The sequence below is a fragment of the Lissotriton helveticus genome, chromosome 1_2 (assembly GCF_964261635.1).
Source record: "Lissotriton helveticus chromosome 1_2, aLisHel1.1, whole genome shotgun sequence".
Classification (NCBI taxonomy): Eukaryota; Metazoa; Chordata; class Amphibia; order Caudata; family Salamandridae; genus Lissotriton; species Lissotriton helveticus.
The window spans coordinates 123,476,218-123,495,507 of record NC_136058.1 but is presented as its reverse complement, the minus strand read 5'-3'; the positions used below and the strand labels follow the sequence as shown (position 1 = coordinate 123,495,507).

The 19,290-nt window shown below is 44.9% G+C and overlaps 1 protein-coding gene across 2 annotated transcripts in view; it reads right to left on the bottom strand.

Annotated features, from left to right (window-relative positions):
* Window positions 1-19,290, bottom strand: part of OMA1 (OMA1 zinc metallopeptidase) — a 797,057-nt gene that overhangs the window by 338,203 nt on the left and 439,564 nt on the right. The gene's annotated exons all lie outside the window — the stretch shown is intronic.

Sequence of the window (19,290 nt, the reverse complement as noted above, 5' to 3'; positions counted from 1 at the left end):
AAAGTTACGCCCTTTGCTTCTGTGGGCCCGCATCTGGAGAGTTCCTGAGCTCTCAAGTTATGCGGATGGCCTGCGGGAGATAATCAGATCTACAGGTTGGGCAAAAATAAAGTGGTTAACGGACATCAAAGTACTACTTACCAATCTGGGGCTGGAAGAAGCATGGTACCAACAGACAGCCCCGCCCAAATCAGTGCTAAAACAACTTTACTGGAATTGGGTGGCAAACAGAAGAAACTCTTCTGCCTCGATTTGTAAATCGACTAGAAACTTTATGGAGTCCAAAGATGTCCCCATTAGAGAACTGTATTTGGACATTATCTCAGCCCCTTGGGAAAGATCCCTGTATTTCAAATTTAGAATAGGTCTTCTCCCTGTAATGGAACTCACAAGCCATTGGAAAATTCCTTACCAGACTGCTCCGTGGTGCCCCTTCTGCCCACAGCGCCATGAATCTGTCCCTCACTTTTTATTCGAGTGTCCTGCCTATAAAGTTCCACGGATGAAATGGCTAAGACCCATGTGTCTTACACTGGGAACAAGACATTGTATTGTGGCACTAAGGATACTGCTTTCAGACACTCGCACATTTTACGCATGCGCCACCTCGAAGTATCTCGGGTGGGCATGGCGGATTCGGTCAAAAAGACTTAGACAAATTGTTTAATCATGCTTTTATCTCTGTGGTCTGTTTTATAAACATACCTTTTTTAGGTAATTTATATATTCTTCCCCTAAATAATTATAGTACAAATTGCAGATTTACATCATGCAAGGGTTTTTTTTTATATACGTTTTATTCTCAATGTCTTGAAGTGAATTTTACATGTATGTATGCTTTTTAAGATATTTTTAATGTCGAAATAAAGCCTTTTTGACTTGACTTGACGTGATTGCGTGGAATATCTTTCTACTAGGGCAGCTATGGTCTCAGATTTCTTGCCCCCTGTGCTCCTAGCATATACATTATAAATATCCACAGGTTTAGAATTGTTTGAGACTGACAATCTGAATGTCCCTATGATTAGATGGGAGTGTCTTCACACTAATTTCTAGATCCTGTTTAATCCAAATGGTCAATCCCCCTGAGGGACATCCTTTTGTGTCCTTCTCTGGAGGTATATTAGAGTTTAAATACCCTGCACAACATTGTAGGTCGATGTTAGAACTGGCTATTTCTGGTAGGCTAAGGCTGACGCCAAAGCCAGGCAGAAACCACCATTCTAGTCAGGGCAATGTAGTCACATGCCAAGATAACCCCTGCTCACCCCCTTGGTAGCTTGGCACGAGCAGTAAGGCTAAACTCGGAGGCAATGTGTAAAGCATCCTAGGCACACCACAAAAGGAACTCCACACAAGGTTATATGAAAATAACTTCTGTATTGTCAAAACACATCAGATAGAAATCACACATGTACATTGTGCCAACTGGCACGGGCAATATTCACAAGGGATTATGTACAAGACAGGGCCACATGGGCCACTGTCATAATCAATACTTTTAGAAATAGAAATACTGTCAGAAATTAGAATAAAAGGATATAAAATCACTGTAGCATAAAATAACAATTATAGATCACAGCCAGTAACTACTGGGAACAGGTAAGTACCACCTACACAACCCTAACCACCTTAGGAGAATGTCACGCAGGGAACTAGGACCGCACTAGGACCACCTGTACTGGAAAGAACAACCACCTAAGAATAAAATACATTTAGGGGTGTAAGCAAGAACACATTACACATGATGCATAAAAACATTCAGAGGTGTAGGGAAAAAAACACATGATGCATAAAACATTCAGAGGTGTAAGGAAAGAAAACACATGATGCATAAAACATTCAGAGGTGTAAAATCCAGGAAGACACATGATCCCTAAAACATTCAGAGGTGCCAGGAAAGAAAACACAACTCAATAGCGCAAAAACACATGATGCCTAAAACATTCAGAGGTGCAAGTGAAAACCACACAATTGCGCAAAACCTTACATAAGCCACTACCTGGCAGTCCCTAGGCCAACTGGCCTTGTTGGGGCTAGGACGCCCTGTAGTCCAAAAGTCAGGGGCCTAAACGGTGCAGGTGCCCACTACTTGCTGGGCACCTGTGGACAATCCCAAGCGCCTAAACGGTGCAGCTGCCCACTAATTGCTGGGCAGCTGGGAATCAAAAACTGCGACAGGGTCCTCACTGACCCTTAGGCGCAAACTGCGCCCACTGCTGGAGCCACACAGGCTCTGTCACCAAACACATATGCGCAAGTCATAGCCACCTTTTGGAGCCACACAGGCTCTGGTACTCTACACACGTTGGAGCCACACAGGCTCTGGCATAACATGTGCCCAACGTTGGAATCCCCCCTCTGGGGACTCGTGAACAAAAGGAATGCCCGTCGGAGCACTCAGGCTCCTAAAACACTCATGGGCCTTCTAACAAAAATAGGGCACGTTGGAGCCTTCGCGGTTCGAGAGGAAATATGCCCCGTCGTTGGAGTCCCCCCTGGGGGGGACTCAAAGTCACCAAATGCCCCCAGAGCCTCGCAGGCTCCCAAGATCCAAATGTGGCCCCTTCGGTGGAGCGGCCCCCTATCAGGCGGGGGCCGCTCAAGAACTAATGCGGGTGCGCTCCCCGCACTCACCGGGACTCTCCCTGGGCTCCTCTTGGTGCTCTCTGTTCCCCCGCCTTCCTCCCCGGCAGCGCCACTCACCAGCAGCTTCGCCGGGGCAGGGGTTCGCACCATGCTTCACCCGGTCCCCCATCTCGGGACCGGGACTTCGGAAGGTGGAGCCCTCGTGGCTCCAGGCTCATTCTTCTTCTCTCGGGGCTCCCTCTCGGTCACGGGAGCCCCGCAGCGGCCGCCGCCATCTTCCTCTCTCTCTCTCCGGACTGCGGGGCGGGCCTTCCGGCGGGCCGCCCTGCAATTGGCCGGCCGGCCAACCACTTCCGGGTCGTCGCGGGCAGCGCGGCGGCCTGTTTAAGGCACTCGTAGGCGGGGGCTGAATTAACCGAGGAGTGGGCTCCCTCGAGTTTAAAATATAAAAAATAACGGCCAGGTCCCCGGCAGGGTGGGCACCTGCCAGGGGACGAAATAATCGCAAAATAGCGAGGTGGGCACTCGCTAGGGCCACCATAAGCAGGGTGGGCACCTGCAAGGCAAATAAAGCGCTCCCAGCGCTAAAAGTTAAATAAAGCACCTCTCAGCGCTAAAGGGACAAGAGAAAGGGACTCAGACAGCGCTAGGCCCCTCAGAAAGGACCCCAATAGCAAGGAGGGTCCCAGCAACAAGTAGGACATCACAGGCAAAGGTTTCCAGGGCCAAAACAAAGTCTCCCATCACCCCAGGCAAGGCAGAGGGGTCCCAGGAAGTCCTTCAGCAGCCCAGTCATCCAGGAAAGTCCATCAGGTGTCCAGGGGCTGGGCAGGGCCCAGGGATTCCCCTGGGCCCAAGCAGCAGCACGCCCCTGGCAGATTCAAGTCCAAAAACAAGAACAAATTGTAAGGGGACACAGCCCCTTTTTATACTGTAAATTCCTTTGTCTAGCAGGGTGCAGGCAGTGTGAGAACCAGCTAGAACTGGTTATAGGGAACTTCTTTCAGAGTGAGAGGCATAGGCGACAGTCGCCCAGCAGGAGGGGGAGCCAGCATTGTGGCAGGCAGGCACACCCTATTCACTCCTAGGTGCCATCTCCTCCTACTTCCCTGGCAGCAGATGCAGCCTTTCATCCACGGGCTGACTCAGACAACCTCCTGGGGCTCCCCAGCCCCTGTCATCCTCAAACCAGACAGTCAATCCACAAGCAGGCCCAGGCACTCCTGGGCCAGGCTCACCAGCCAATCACACGCTAGGCACAAACTACACAAATATGCCAACTTCTAAAAGTGGCACTTCCGCACTAGACACATTCATGCCCCATACATCATTACACAGCATTCAATCTCACGAGTTCGTACAAAGCAAACTCGACCCTGCACTCCCCACACATCAGGAACTACCATGGGCATACATATTCCCCATTCATTCCTATGGGAGGGCAGGTCACTCACCACACATACACAGAGAGCTCACGCACTTTACACTGTACCACAGTGAAAAAGTGCGCAGAGGCCTAAAATTACCAACATCAGGTCACAGAAACAGGCTAGGAAAAAGCAAAAAGTTTCGGGGTGAACCTGCCAAAAGGGCCAGGTCCAACAGTCGAGAAGCCATGTGTCCTGAAATAGGCAAATATTGTGCAATTTAATAAAGGTAGCCCATTCCAGGATCAATAGTTTTGATTTCAAACCTGCAACATTCCAAGATAGGATTGAAACTGAGTCATTTAGAAGGGTAATTAACACTATGAAATAGTAGTGCCACTATGAGATGCCATTTGCTTTAACATGGATGCAGTTTTAGGAAGTCTGCTAATTCTGTTAAACTTGCTAGTGCTCAATTCCCCTCCACATCAGTGATCTGCTGCAGGACAAAACTCTTCTTTTTTCCACGTAACATCAACTGAATGAAAGGTTCAAAACAGACTATTGTATTAGAAAATGTGTATTGTGAATGAAGCTTCCATTGTGTACTCAAAGTAGCATATTCAAGGGCTTCCACTGGAAGTTCAGCTGAAGATGTGTTTGTGCTAGTTCTATGAGCCATTGTTTTCATTTTTTTGCTGATTATCTCCGGAGAGCAGTTGCTGTGAGAGTAGGTGGAAGATTTCTCTTACCTTAAGAAATGAGTTAGTGCTCAATAATTACGTAGTTTTTAATTATTATGTGCTGTTTCTGATTTGCAAAATGCCACCTTAACGAAGATCTTACCACACTGAATTTGCAGAAACTATTGATAAAAAAGTGATTTGTATAAAAATTCTTAGGCCTTAGTATTGGTGAGCTCAGTCTGCTTCTCTGGGCAGTGGCGTAATAAAAGTTGAGGGGGCTTCCCTGCAAAGTACATAGAGGGGCCCCCCACTCCGGATTTAATCCGGAGCTCTCAGGCCTGAGCACTGTGCTGAGGGGGCCCCTGCAGCTGGGCTCCCCACACTGCAGGGGCTATAGGGCCTGTGTTACGCCACTGTCTCTGGGCCTCATGCTGACGGTTATGAGCTCACTCAACTATTCCGCTGCCGCTGGGTCTATTTTTAGACTTTGTCGATTTGCCTTAGGTTTTTTCTCGAAGAATCCGTTGGTGCTCTGAGCTCGATTACTGGGGTTTGCTTATTTTTTTTATTAGGTTTTATGAGTCTGTATTTCTGTATTTGAGCCCTTATGGCTTTTCCATGTTTCCTCTGTACCATATTTACTAATCTGTCTGTAACTAGCCATCTCAAACATCTTTCAGTATGATTTTAGAACTCAAAGGATTAATATTGTTCATCCCTTAGCAAGACACTTTGCTAACTCAATGCCACTCAACGTTTCATCTTCCTATCACGAGAATCGAAAATCACTAGACCTATTTTTTCTCTAGGAAACGGACATTTGGTTCTGAAAACCCTTTCCATGGAACCACAATCACACTGTTTTCTAATCGACTTGTTTTCATTTTCTTACTGTGCTCTTTTGTCCCATCGACTCGTCAAGCAACTTAAAAACCTATAAATATCACATACAAATATCATCATTGAACCTCCATAAAAAATGTTTGCCTAATCACTGCAAAGGATTTGTTTGATTGTTGTTTACATATTTCAGTTTAAAACCTACTCAAGACATTTGATCATTTAATATCTAATACCATAATCCTCAGAAAACAAGCATTGCCACGCCACTGAGTTTGGCTTGAATGCCTACAGTACTAATAGTGGAGATATAATGGCAGCAGAATGACATGTATTTAACGTTATCAAGCTAGAAATTAAAGAACCCAATCACTACCTACCTAATGGCAAGTGAAGATAAGTGTATATTTCTATGATATATAGCTTCTGTACTGTATAGATCGCATTAGCGACTGGAAACCGACAGCTACGACGGTCTGCAGCCAGATGCGAAACAAAGCCTGATTCGTAGTATCTAAGGAGGATATCATTGCATCTACCCCGTCATCCAACACTGCTGGTGACATAACAAGAGGATTATCTGTTATATTAAGTAAAGTAAATACAACTGCACTCAAACTCAACTAGTCTCTGCAGCTTTTTACTCTATCGCCTGCTCAATTCGGCTTACCAAGAGGCAGAGTCCAGTTAGGAAGCTGACCTTTCATAGGCTAAAGTGAGACCGAAACGGACCGAGAGAGGAGAAGGGGACTCCATCCCCCACGAACTAACTAAAGCGGCTTGAGCTCTGCCGCTGACGCCAGTTACACACCAGGAGGCGCATATCCAATGTATTCAAAGTCGAAATCGGAGTCAGAAAAGGATGCGTTTTGGCTCCTTTCTTTTTTGCCCTTTATACCAACAAACTAAATGACACCCTGATCAATATCGCGAAAGATACTCCAGTAGTCTCAACGTACCCCCTCCCCATCCTTCTATCTGTGGAAGACGCAGGTTTATTTGCAAGGACCCCTTTGGCACTTCAAAATCTTATTACACACTACACAGCATTCATGCACATTCTGGATCTACATGTAAATAAAGCCAAAGCCTCTATTATGGCAATAGGAGGTGCTAAAAAGATGATGATGAGTTACTATCTAGGGAGGGGGGGGGGGATTGAGCAAGTACAACATTTTAAATATTTAGGTATTGTTTTTGATGTTAAACAAAACTGGAAGGAGATGCTGCAAAATCAAGCACATTTAATGCTCCAAAGTATCGCTGCGATTTTTAGAATTTAAAAAAAATGGCTACAATCTACCTGGCTAAAACACTACCAATGGCTACTTTTGGGGCAGCAATCTGGGGATAACACGTGTGACAGCACTTCAAGTCTTAGAAGACAATTAATTTCATTAAAAGATTGCTGTCAGTCCCACAATCATGTAATAACTTTGTTGCACACACTAAAGTCAGTATGCCATTAATCACTAATGCTATTAAATTAGCCCCACTCTCTCTCTGGTTATCAGTATGGAAAAGGGGCACAGTGGGTCTGAACCAAAGAATCCTGAAAGATATTATGAATATGGCTCACGCCCACAAAATCCCATGGCTTTCGTATGTCATGCAAACATTAACTTCTTTGGGTCTTGCCTTCCTATATGACACTCCTACCCATTGCATACACTTCCCTGAATCTAGATTGAAGGCCATTTACGTAACGAAAGTTACTCCTGATAGGTGGGATAGCCAAAGAGAGAAACAGTCTGTAAAGTTTTATGAGAGCATACTGCAAATGCCTAATTGTTCTCATTTATATCTATGGGTTTGTCGAGACCAACCAGCATCATTTTATCCTGACCGGATTTCGACTGACTTGTATTCCGTTAATACTGGGTCATCCACATAATTTATTTTCTATAAGCCTTTTACCTCCTTGCCCGTGTAACAATAAGGCGACGCAATTAACTTCACATATATTGTTCTTTTGCATTTTGTATAAAGTAGAGAGGAATATTTTTATTATTCTACTCTTAAAGAAATTTTCCCTGCATAATCCAGTCCTAGCCCTGTCCTTATTTTAACAATTAGAACCCCCATTGGTCTGTTATGCACTTGCCTCCTTTTTATTGGCCGCTGTAAGAACTGATAAGGTTTTTAGCAAACTACCTATCGAATCCTAAGAACTATTTTGTTTTAACTGATCGCACTAGTGTTTAATTTATGATTGCTGCTATTCGATAACCGCAATATTATGCGTGTGTGATGTTCTTATTACCCATGCACAGTCTCACAGGGATCCTAATTATTGGCCTAACAACAGTTACTGAACAGTTCTCAAACTTTACTGCTTTTCCGAAATCTACGCCCTTGTGTAGTTTTTTCATGCAAATTAGCAATATCTGCTTCCAAGTGTTTGTTGATGCTGAAAACGAATGTGCTCTTTTCTCGTGAGCTAGTTTAAAAAGATTTTCCTCACGATTTTCAAACTGGATGGATGTTGACAATCTTTTTTGTTTCAAAATAACTTAATGGAGTTTGTAAGTCGAACATATATAAACTGTAAACGTATTTTTAAATTACACAAATATTATCAATCTGTAACACAGATGCATTTTTAAAACAAAAATCTACAATGCAACGGTCTCGCCTTTGCAAAAGTTAGAGCTATTGGCATGGTAAATGACAACATTTTTATTTGTGTGTTGGTTTTGGAAACAGATAAATAAATGGCATTGTCATTTACAATGCCAATAGCTTAATGCCACACACAAACACACAGACCCACACAGAGCCCCACATACACAGACCCACACACACACACAGAGCCCTACACACACACAGAGCCCTACACACACACACAGAGCCACACACACAGACCCACATACACACAGACACACACACACACTGAGGAAAATGGAATTTTACATGACCAATATGTCCCCTGCGTGTACCCTATGTTTAATGTATGTGCATGTCATGCATGCATTTTCCCGTAGTGGCCTGAATCACAAGGCCTCTGCATTTACGTCCTGCATTAGGATGCCAGTCATCAAGTCTCCCATGTAAGAAATATTAAGTTAGCATTTAAGGCCCATGTATTTGCATTGTGCACTTTTAAATAAGTCACGATGAACCCGTTTTGTGGCTCAGCCTGAGCCAGTTTCTGAATTACGGGTTTTTCATGGCTCAGACACTCTGAGAGCTACAGTTACGTATCCCTGACCTTGCATACTTCTGGCTCAGCCGAAAGAGACCCAGCACGGGGTGCCAAGACAGTGTTTTGCAAAATAGTTATCTGCTTGTTGTACAGAATCACATTCCTGCCCAGTGAAGAAGGTAAACAGAACCCGTCTGCAGAGAAAGGGCCTAGCCTTTCTGTCTCAGTTTAAGTAAATTACAGAGCTTGCATCCGTAGAAGCCCACGGCCCCCACGCAATGAACGAAGAAATATATGCCCTCTCTGCCTCTTAGTGATGAGCGACCTTTGCTTCAGATAATACATCCCCGGACTCAAGATATCAGATAATACCAGACGTACTGGTCGCCCTGACACTGAAGGCCTCCCTACCAGACTGAATGTCAGCTTTCCCCCCAGTCACACGTCAGTTGCACGTCATGATCAAGTTGCACGCACAAGTAGGGCAAAGTTCCAGCCTGCCATGCAACCCCCCTCCATGTATCCACCCACCTATGACTCACCTATGACTCATCAAGTGTACACCCTCATGCACGCCCACATGCTCTTATCTTCTTTTCTCTCTTGCTCTGCCTCGAGCGCTCCTCCTATGTACAAGATTGCACGTATAAATATGTAATCAGAAAATAATGTTTAGAAGACCCTTCCTGAACCTTAGAGGTGATGGAACAGATTCTCCCTTAACTCGAGTTATTGGAATAAAGCCCTTTGACTCGGATACCACGGACTCTGCCTCTCATTTAATGCATGACACTTTGTTTATTTATAGAAATTATGACAGGGTAATATTTTATTTACCACATTAATATGGCGCCCGACAGGGACATATCCCTTTCCCCACACGCCGGTGACGTAGGTCCAGCCTTTGCCCCCTTCTACAGCCGTGACGGACTTCAAAGTATACACGCCAGCGGGACTTCCTGCTTACTCCCTCAGGCCCACGGAGGAGACGGACTGCGACCAGGCGTCCACACGAGGCGGTGAGGATCGCGGATCATCCCAACCAGAGCCCAACCCGTGAGAGAGCAAGGTCCGAGGTTCCGAAGGCCCACCTGTTCCGAGGCGCATGCGTAGTATCAAGTATCAAGTTTCCGAGGCCTTCAAGTTCTGCTTCCCGGTGAGTACCACTATGGGGAACGCATAAAGTTCAAGACGGGTTCATTTATTTGAACACGGTAAAGACGTGTCCGTTCACGTGAACACGGTAAAGACGGGTCCACGGTAAAACGTGGGCACGGTAAAGACGGGTCCACGGTAAAACGTGGGTACGGTAAAGACGGGTCCACGGTAAAACGTGGGCACGGTAAAGACGGGTCCACGGTAAAACGTGGGCACGGTAAAGACGGGTCCACGGTAAACGTGGGCACGGTAAAGACGTGTCTCATTTTTGGGACCGGTATGGTTGTACTGTATTCCAGTGCATAAAGTTAACTGTTTTCAAGTATGTGTTTTATTCCATGTATCAGGTTAGACTGTATCTGTTTTAGTGTTTTAATATTGTAGTGTGAATGATTGTTGATTGTTTCAGTCTATTCTATGTGTATTGTATTTCCATTGTGTTGGTTTCAACATGGCGCTGTTTTCGAAATTGCGTCAGATAGGGACCAGGAAAGGTATACTAGAAGAGTCAGTCAACATCCCGCCCAGAGACACACCTGGTCATTTTATGTATAATAAGCACGGGCTAGACGCTATTTTGTTTTTAGACTTATGGGTAGATTACACGAAGGATCTGGAGGAGAAATATAGATGGCCTGTCTCAGGAACATGGGATTCTGAATGCATTGTGAGAGTAGAGGAAGCGCTATGGAAAAGGAAATCAAGACCCTCTCAGAAAGATGCCATTGAGTTATGGCGCAAAGAGTCACATAGGAGAACAGAGAAAGAATTGAATAAAGCAGAGAGAACTAAACAAGCAGCGGAAAAAGCGAAAGAAAAAGAACTGCGAGAGGAGGGGGAGCAGGTCAAATTAGAACAGGTTGATAGAGAAAGAAATGCCGTCGTTACTGGTATTTATCCCGTCCTCTCAGAAGAACTAGCTAGAGTGACCCCCTCAGAAACATCCAGTAGGTCGCGAACGCCACCACCTGTACCCTTTAGAGTATGTAGAAAGAAGCCGACAGCATCAGAGGCTTTTATTTCCTCCTATATAGAAGAGCCCGCACCGGACTACGTAAATGCAGATTTCCCTCCGCCCCCATCGGCCATATAAGTTTACTGTGGAGTTCCTTGTAAATAGCTCCTTGTAAATATGGTTTATGAAGAGCATGTCATTATTATAACTTGTTGAGTTTCTTGTGAATATGGCTTGTGAATAGCGCCATGTGGTTATGGTTTGTGCAGAGCATGTTATCATTACGTTAGGCAGGAGAGAGCTGGATCTCTTTCAAGTGCTTGGAGAAAACGTTTTGAAGATGTGCGTACGTGTTATGTGATAACGTGGAGAGATGAGTTCATGACTTTCCCATGTACTGCAGTCATTGGAGAAAGATTGTGCTTCAGCTGCCAAAGGGTTAATATCTTGTATTGAGAAGGCAGTATTTGTTTTAACATGCTGTTTAACATGCATGGTTATGTGAGCTGACACTAAAAGTCAGTGAGTATTTAGTTGAATGATGGTTTGATTTAACTTTTTCATTGGTTGCTGGGTCTGCCTATGTGCTTTGTCAGTTTGCTGACTGAATGGTAACGTCTTGCATGGAGAGTAAAGAAGTGTTCATTTAGCATTCTATTTCAAATGCGTGTATTTGTGTGGGTTTGCCTTGGAACACTTGATTTAATGTGTTTGACTCAGAGGTCGGTAAGTTGTAAATAAACCAGTCGGATTGAGATAAGGGTTTGCACGGAGGGTGCTTTAATGTTTTCACGGTTGAGAAGAAAATATAAAACAGACCCATCATAGAATGTGCTTTTAATTAGTGTAATGCAACCGTGTGCTTTTTTTTTTTAAAATAAAAATGTGTTCTACAAAATATACATTAATATTTTTCCCAATGCAAGCTGCCCTTTAGAATAGCGTGTGACAGTTAATCCACTCAATTAGAAAACATGGCTTTTTGAAAAATGATGAATCTGGCCCTTTTAATAGGTAGAATAGAAGAGCTTGCACACTTAATTATGAAAATCTTGGTTCTGCAATGCAAAATTATGGTGTTTCACATGTTATTTTCAAAAAGTAAAATGTGATGTGTTTCCATGCCATGTTGTTCTGTTTCTTTTTTTCCTTTGCAGCTAGTAACAATATTTTATGATATAATTATTTTAAAATGCTAGCATGTGTCTAGGTTACGAAATAAGTTAAAATATGTCCTTATTAATTACTGAATTTAGGATGCTTTTTATCACGTTTTGAATTTGCTTCAGTTAAATTAGAGAATGTTGGTTAGCTCTCTGGCCTGGGTACAGCTATGTTTTGAATTACAGAGAATGTGTTTTTCGGCCTTGAGGTGGCCTGGCTCCCAGGAAAAGATATTTTGTGAGGGGAGGGCTTTTCCCTCTTGGAGCGCCGAGCAGTGCCTGTCTTGTTATTATTGGCCATACTCCAATTCTTTTCCGTGGACATTTGTTGATATAAACTGACTCAGGCTTCCTTTGCATGCAGATAAAGAATGCTTGCAATTTGACCAAGCTCTCTCTTCAGTAACTTGGCAGCTGTTCTTAGCTCTCAGAGTTTTGAAAGGGTGGAGGAACCGCCCTGTGGGTGACATCACGATGAAGGGGAAGGCAGTGTAGAAAAAAATAAACTTGATGAGCCGCGGAGAAATGTTTATATAAGGAGGGGGTCAAGTTGCTCTTCCTTACAGCCAGCACTGAAAGCTTCATTGACTTCAGATAAGGCATGCTTGCGAATGAATAGTTTTTCCCTCGTAGTGTAAACAGAATAATTGGCAGGAGTTTCGCTCTTGCAATGAGTCCTAGCATTTACAGTCAGGCATTGAAAAGACAGCTGGACAGTATTAGCATGCCTCCAAACACAGCTCTACTCCAATACGTAGACGACCTCCTTATTACAGCACGATCAGAACCAGACTGCGAAAATGCATCACTGACAGTTTTACACTTTCTGGCAGACAAGGGGCACAAAGTGTCCCCTTCAAAGTTACAATTCTGTGAACAGCAAGTGGTGTACACTTGCTGTCCAAGGATGGTAGACGGCTAACACAAGAACGTATACAGCTTATTTCTAACCTTTCACAGCCCAAGACACAAAAGGAAGTACGGGCCTTCATTGGCCTGACTTCATACTGTAGGCAATGGATTCCCCAGTATGCCTATCTAGCCAAACCACTCATACAATTGACAACACAGGAGGCAGCGTCTTCGACTGTCCTCCCTTGGACACAAGAACATACCTTGGCATTTGAGGAATTAAAAAGAGCATTATGTCAAGCGCCAGTTCTAGCGACTCCTAGTTACAGTAAACCTTTTATGCTTTTCGTCCTCACACAAGATCAAGCAGGAAAACACAAGCCTTGTGCTTATTTTTCTAGTACACTAGACCCAGTGGCCCAGGCTCTGCCTGCGTGCCTGAAATCGGTTGCAGCAACAGCCCTAGCCATAAGACAAAGTGACTCGATAGTGCTGGGACACCCCCTGACAGTACAGGTACCACATGCAGTGGAAGTTCTCCTAAACAGGACACAGACACAACATTTGACTATAGCGAGACTGACAGGATATGAACTGACATTGTTTCAACCACACATAGAGATCAGACGATGTAATATTCTAAACCCTGCTACACTTTTGCCCTCAAGTACAGTAAATGCACCACCACATGACTGTGTGGAAGTAATGAATATAGTGACGAAACCAAGACAAGACCTGACAGATATTGCACTTCCAGACCCTGACCTAACACTCTATGTAGATGGATCATGCATGAGAACGAGTGCAGGAGAGTTAGTAGCAGCATATGCCGTGACCACTGCTACTGAAGTCATAGAGACACAAAGAATAGACACACTGTCAGCACAAGCAGCAGAGCTCATCGCTCTGACACAAGCCTGCATAAGAGCTAAGCACTTAAGAGTGAACATTTATACAGATTCACAATATGCTTTTGGCGTAGTTCATGATTTCGGAGTACTATGGAGGGAGAGAGGTTTCTTGACCTCTCATGGGGCCAAAATTCAGCACGGCCCGCTTATTCAGGCCCTGTTGGAAGCAATACATTTACCTGCAGCCATAGCTATCCTGAAATGCAAAGCTCACACCAAAGTTACAGACACCATTTCCCAGGGTAATGACCTGGCAGACCGAACTGCTAAACTTACAGCCCAGACACCAACAGACACGACAAGGACAGAAGTACCATTACTGACAAAAAGTATGACAGTCAGAGATCCTTCTCAAGATGTACTCGACATACAGACACATGCCACTACAGATGAAATAAAGAAATGGACTGAACAAGGAGGGATCCAGACTGACCAAGGTTGGATGACTAAGGGAAAAGGCACATGGTTTCTTCCAGATTCCATGGTACACGTAATCATAAACACAACACATAGTCCAGCACACTTGGGAGAAAAGGCAATGATAGACAGTTTACAGAATATCTGGTTTAACAAGGACCTGCGTGCAGCAGCGAAACAGAAAGTACGAACATGTATGACCTGTTGCCAGTTCAATCCAGGTAAAGGCATCCCGGTGGAACAAGGCGGATTTCATCCTCCTGACCACCCTTTTGAGGTCCTCCAGATGGATTACATCCAAATGGACAGATGTAGAGGTTACAAGTATGTCTTGGTAGTTGTGTGTGCACTAACTAGATGGACAGAAGCGTATCCTGTTTCAGATTATACTGCTGTGACAACGGCCAGGCAATTGGTGCGTGAGTTCTTCCCCAGATATGGATTGCCCCGTGTCATCTACTCAGACAATGGTCAGCCATTTTCCTCTGAATTAATGAAACAAGTGTCTCTTCTGTTAGGATATAATTGGAAGTTCCATTGTGTACGACACCCTGAAGCAGCAGGCCTTGTAGAAAGACATAATCAGACAATTAAGACAAAACTAGCGAAGATCTGTGCCGACAAAGGCGTGGATTGGATGGTAGCCTTGCCGGTTGCCCTCTTTTACATGCGTATGGTAGCTCATTCCAGAACAGGCCTATCTCCGTATGAAGTAGTTTTCGGTAGACCGCCAAATATGTGGGGTACGCCTATGCCTAACAAAATAACTGATGTCGACAGTAACATGCTGACAGATTACCTGGCTTCCTTGATGTCTGCACTACTCTCTTGTCGTTCACAGGTTGCTGCCGCCTTCCCTGACAACACCCAGGTCAAGGAACACGCCATAGTCCCTGGGGATTTCGTGTTTGTCCTGAATTTTGATCGATCAAGCCCCCTTGCGCCACGTTGGAAGACGCCGAAGTTGGTGTTACTGACCACGAGGACTGCGATTAAGGTCGAGGGAAGAAAGGGATGGCTTCACGCTCATCACTGCAAGAGATACTTTGGACAATCTGGTACTTTTGAAAAGAGATCAAAGACATTAAAGACTTTGCGCCGCTTGCGCCGCCTTTGCTAGAAAAGACTCCACAGCAAGAGTATAGGTCTAAGTTACAATCTAGTAAGTCAGACGAAGTTTAATTTTTTAAGTCCACTAGGTGGTGAATCGGTTAGACTAGATTTCTGACATGTATAAGATCGCATACGAGAATAGTAAAAAGAGAAAATGAAAGAGAAATACTGTAAGCTATTACATAGTAGATGTATAGTTTCTTTGATTATTCTATTTTTCCTGTGCATTGTTATAATCTGTGTTAGTTTAATGCTACATGTTTTCTTTCCTCCTCTTGCCTCACATATGCACTTTTCCCTTAACAACACCGTAGAGCATACATTCAGTGAACTGCCACCCCATGAACTGTCATATCGACTTGCCCTGCGTAACAATACATTCATTCGAATGTTACACCGTTCTCATCAGACCAGCAATGCGACTGATTGCTGGGTATGTGGCCAACTGCCACCTTATCAAGAGACGAAGGGAGTTCTGCCCTTCTTCCCTTTACCGTTCTCCCACAATGGTTCGTGCGGAGCATGGTTTGCCTTAATGACCTCACTAGACAAAAAGTCCATAGTTTACCAAGATGAATGGATATATGGAAACCTGAATAAAGTAATGAATGAAGCATCTTTTCCAGACCAAGACGGATTTCCCCAAAGGAAGGGAACAGATCTAGAAAATGAAGAGTACGAGCAAGGAAATGCATCTGTTAGTTTTATAATGCTGAACGCTCAGCCCATGCAAAATATAGGTCCACCGTTTATATCCGTCCTACCAGTAAAAGGTGCTTTGTGCGTTAGAAAGAAAGGCTCAGTACATATGGGACACAGCGAGTGTAGAGCTGTAGTAGAGTTTAACGATAAAGGACAGTCTTCTTTCAAAACATCACGCCATACCTATTTTCATTTGCGGTCAGACAGCCTATGCACAACTGCCCCTAGACTGGGGTGGGACATGTTATATAGCGTTCCTGCTGCCACCAGTCTTTCTAGCCCCATCCCATTATCATCGAGATTCACGACTAGAGCATGTTAGACAAAGGAGAGAGACTGATTCCTCAGAGATAGATCAGACTGAAACAGCTTGGGAGCAATATACAGATTTCAACAAAGGATTCTTTTTCTTCATAGGTCCCATCCAAATCAGTAAACTGATACGCAAGTTAACAAGAACTCTGGAAGCAGTAGTGAATGTGACTGCATCTGCCCTGGCGAATTTGACCCAGGAGCAGTCTGCCATGAGACTTGTTGTTCTTCAGAACCGCCTTGTACCCGGGCACATGGACTTGGTCCAGTTGGCTCTGGGGTGTAATATCGGCTTGGGGATGGAAAGTGTTGTCGTTCCTAGGAATGATACTGCTTATGATATTCGGCTGCTGTCTCTGTCTGCAGTGCGGCCCGGCCATTTGCGGCCTGTGTGCGACTGCCTGAGTACCACATCCACGTGTACAAAGGATCAAAGATGAACAAATGATGCTGTATGATCAACTATACGGTCTCATGAATATAGATGTGTCCTGAAGGGTAAAGTAGGGGACAAGGAGGGAATGAGGAAAATTGAATTTTACATGACCAATATGTCCCCTGCGTGTACCCTATGTTTAATGTATGTGCATGTCATGCATGCATTTTCCCGTAGTGGCCTGAATCACAAGGCCTCTGCATTTACGTCCTGCATTAGGATGCCAGTCATCAAGTCTCCCATGTAAGAAATATTAAGTTAGCATTTAAGGCCCATGTATTTGCATTGTGCACTTTTAAATAAGTCACGATGAACCCGTTTTGTGGCTCAGCCTGAGCCAGTTTCTGAATTAAGGGTTTTTCATGGCTCAGACACTCTGAGAGCTACAGTTACGTATCCCTGACCTCGCATACTTCTGGCTCAGCCGAAAGAGACCCAGCACGGGGTGCCAAGATAGTGTTTTGCAAAATAGTTATCTGCTTGTTGTACAGAATCACATTCCTGCCCAGTGAAGAAGGTAAACAGAACCGTCTGCAGAGAAAGGGCCTAGCCTTTCTGTCTCCGTTTAAGTAAATTACAGAGCTTGCATCCGTAGAAAGCCCACGGCCCCCACGCAATGAACGAAGAAATATATGCCCTCTCTGGCTCTTAGTGATGAGCGACCTTTGCTTCAGATAATACATCCCCGGACTCAAGATATCAGATAATACCAGACGTACTGGTCGCCCTGACACTGAAGGCCTCCCTACCAGACTGAATGTCAGCTTTCCCCCCAGTCACACGTCAGTTGCACGTCATGATCAAGTTGCACGCACAAGTAGGGCAAAGTTCCAGCCTGCCATGCAACCCCCCTCCATGTATCCACCACCTATGACTCACCTATGACTCATCAAGTGTACACCCTCATGCACGCCCACATGCTCTTATCTTCTTTTCTCTCTTGCTCTGCCTCGAGCGCTCCTCCTATGTACAAGATTGCACGTATAAATATGTAATCAGAAAATAATGTTTAGAAGACCCTTCCTGAACCTTAGAGGTGATGGAACAGATTCTCCCTTAACTCGAGTTATTGGAATAAAGCCCCTTGACTCGGATACCACGGACTCTGCCTCTCATTTAATGCATGACACTTTGTTTATTTATAGAAATTATGACAGGGTAATATTTTATTTACCACAACACACATGCACACAGCCACACACACACACATTCTCCCCAGAATAATGCCGATCAATGCGGGCACACTATCATAGCGCTAACCTGTGCACTACAGATCCAAATAGCGTAGAGGGCCTGATAATCACTCATCGCTAATACCCTTCAGTGGCTCAGTTTTAATGTAAAAGGAATATAGCACTTTGTTTTAATCGCAGCACCTACGCGTGTTGTGTGTTTCCTGGCCATGCCGTGCAGGGGAGCAATGGGGACTGACTTCTCGCGCTGCCTTGCATCCAATGGCAGATTTGCCCTTTCTCGATAAAGCACTGCTGATAAAGGGAATTTCCTATCAGCATTGGGGGCCAGCGCATAAGTGTGGTAACATTGGGGCGCTCACGGCTGGTCGCGTTGCACTGGATGGCCTGCGGTTGCGCAGCTGAGGCTGTTTATATTGGCACAAGGCGATTTCAAGCAGCAATGCACAGTCCACCCGATACGTTGACAAAGGCACAAGATCACGGCTGCTGTAGCCCCGCACCAGCCGCCACAGCGCAGACCGGGGGTGACATTGTTGATATATTAGGGAAGTATGTATGAAGGGTGTAATAATGCTTTTCCCACATGCTAACTAATATTTGAACCGATTTACAATGTTCTGTTGCATTATGCGTTCGGGGTCTTTTATCTCAATTGGTTATGGTGCGGTGCGAAGAGTAACATGGTTGCAGGTTCGAGCCACATACAGGTCAGTTATTTTACTACAGATTCTGTATCATCAGGACAATGCTTCCCTTCCCTGTATTGTCTCGCCCACAATTTTTAGCCAAGTGTCCATGCAGCGGTAAAGGCGGCCGCCTCGCACGGGGTTGCGCATTTATGTTGGGGCTATTGCAGTGCTTTACGGTAGGGGGCGAGGTCAAGTCAATGGGTATATGGCTTGGGGGCAGCTTATTTTAAGAGGAATGTTTATTTTATGGTCGGTGCGATTACATGGGTGGGTGCGCAAACATGGGTCAGCCAGCCCCGTAGCAGGATACGTCCCAAAACTTGGAGTCTTTCGGTTTCAGAAGCAACAAAAAAGCACAGCACAGGAGTCATACAAACGATGAAAGACTTAAGCCAAAAGCAACTTGGAGATAAGAATAAGGGGGAGAACAGGGAGGATAGAAGGGTCCTGGCATGAATCAACTGGAAGTTAGTGAAAGTGGCACCAGGGGACTACGGGAGAGAGGTAGTGCACGAACCGGACAGCCTCTTAAGTTGATTTCTCTTTCCAGACAAAGACGCACATGCATACCGAGCGAAGTGAGCCACCCAGAGGTGTTACAGGCTAAATTGTTGCAAGCACCGGCGAACGAGCAAGGACAGCTAAATGGAAGTCAGCGTTAATTTCACCGCGCAGAACCAGTCCGAAATGGAGGAGCAGAGCTAGCCAGCCCTATTCTCTATGGATGAAACCCCCGATCGGACGACGTACACATTTCTC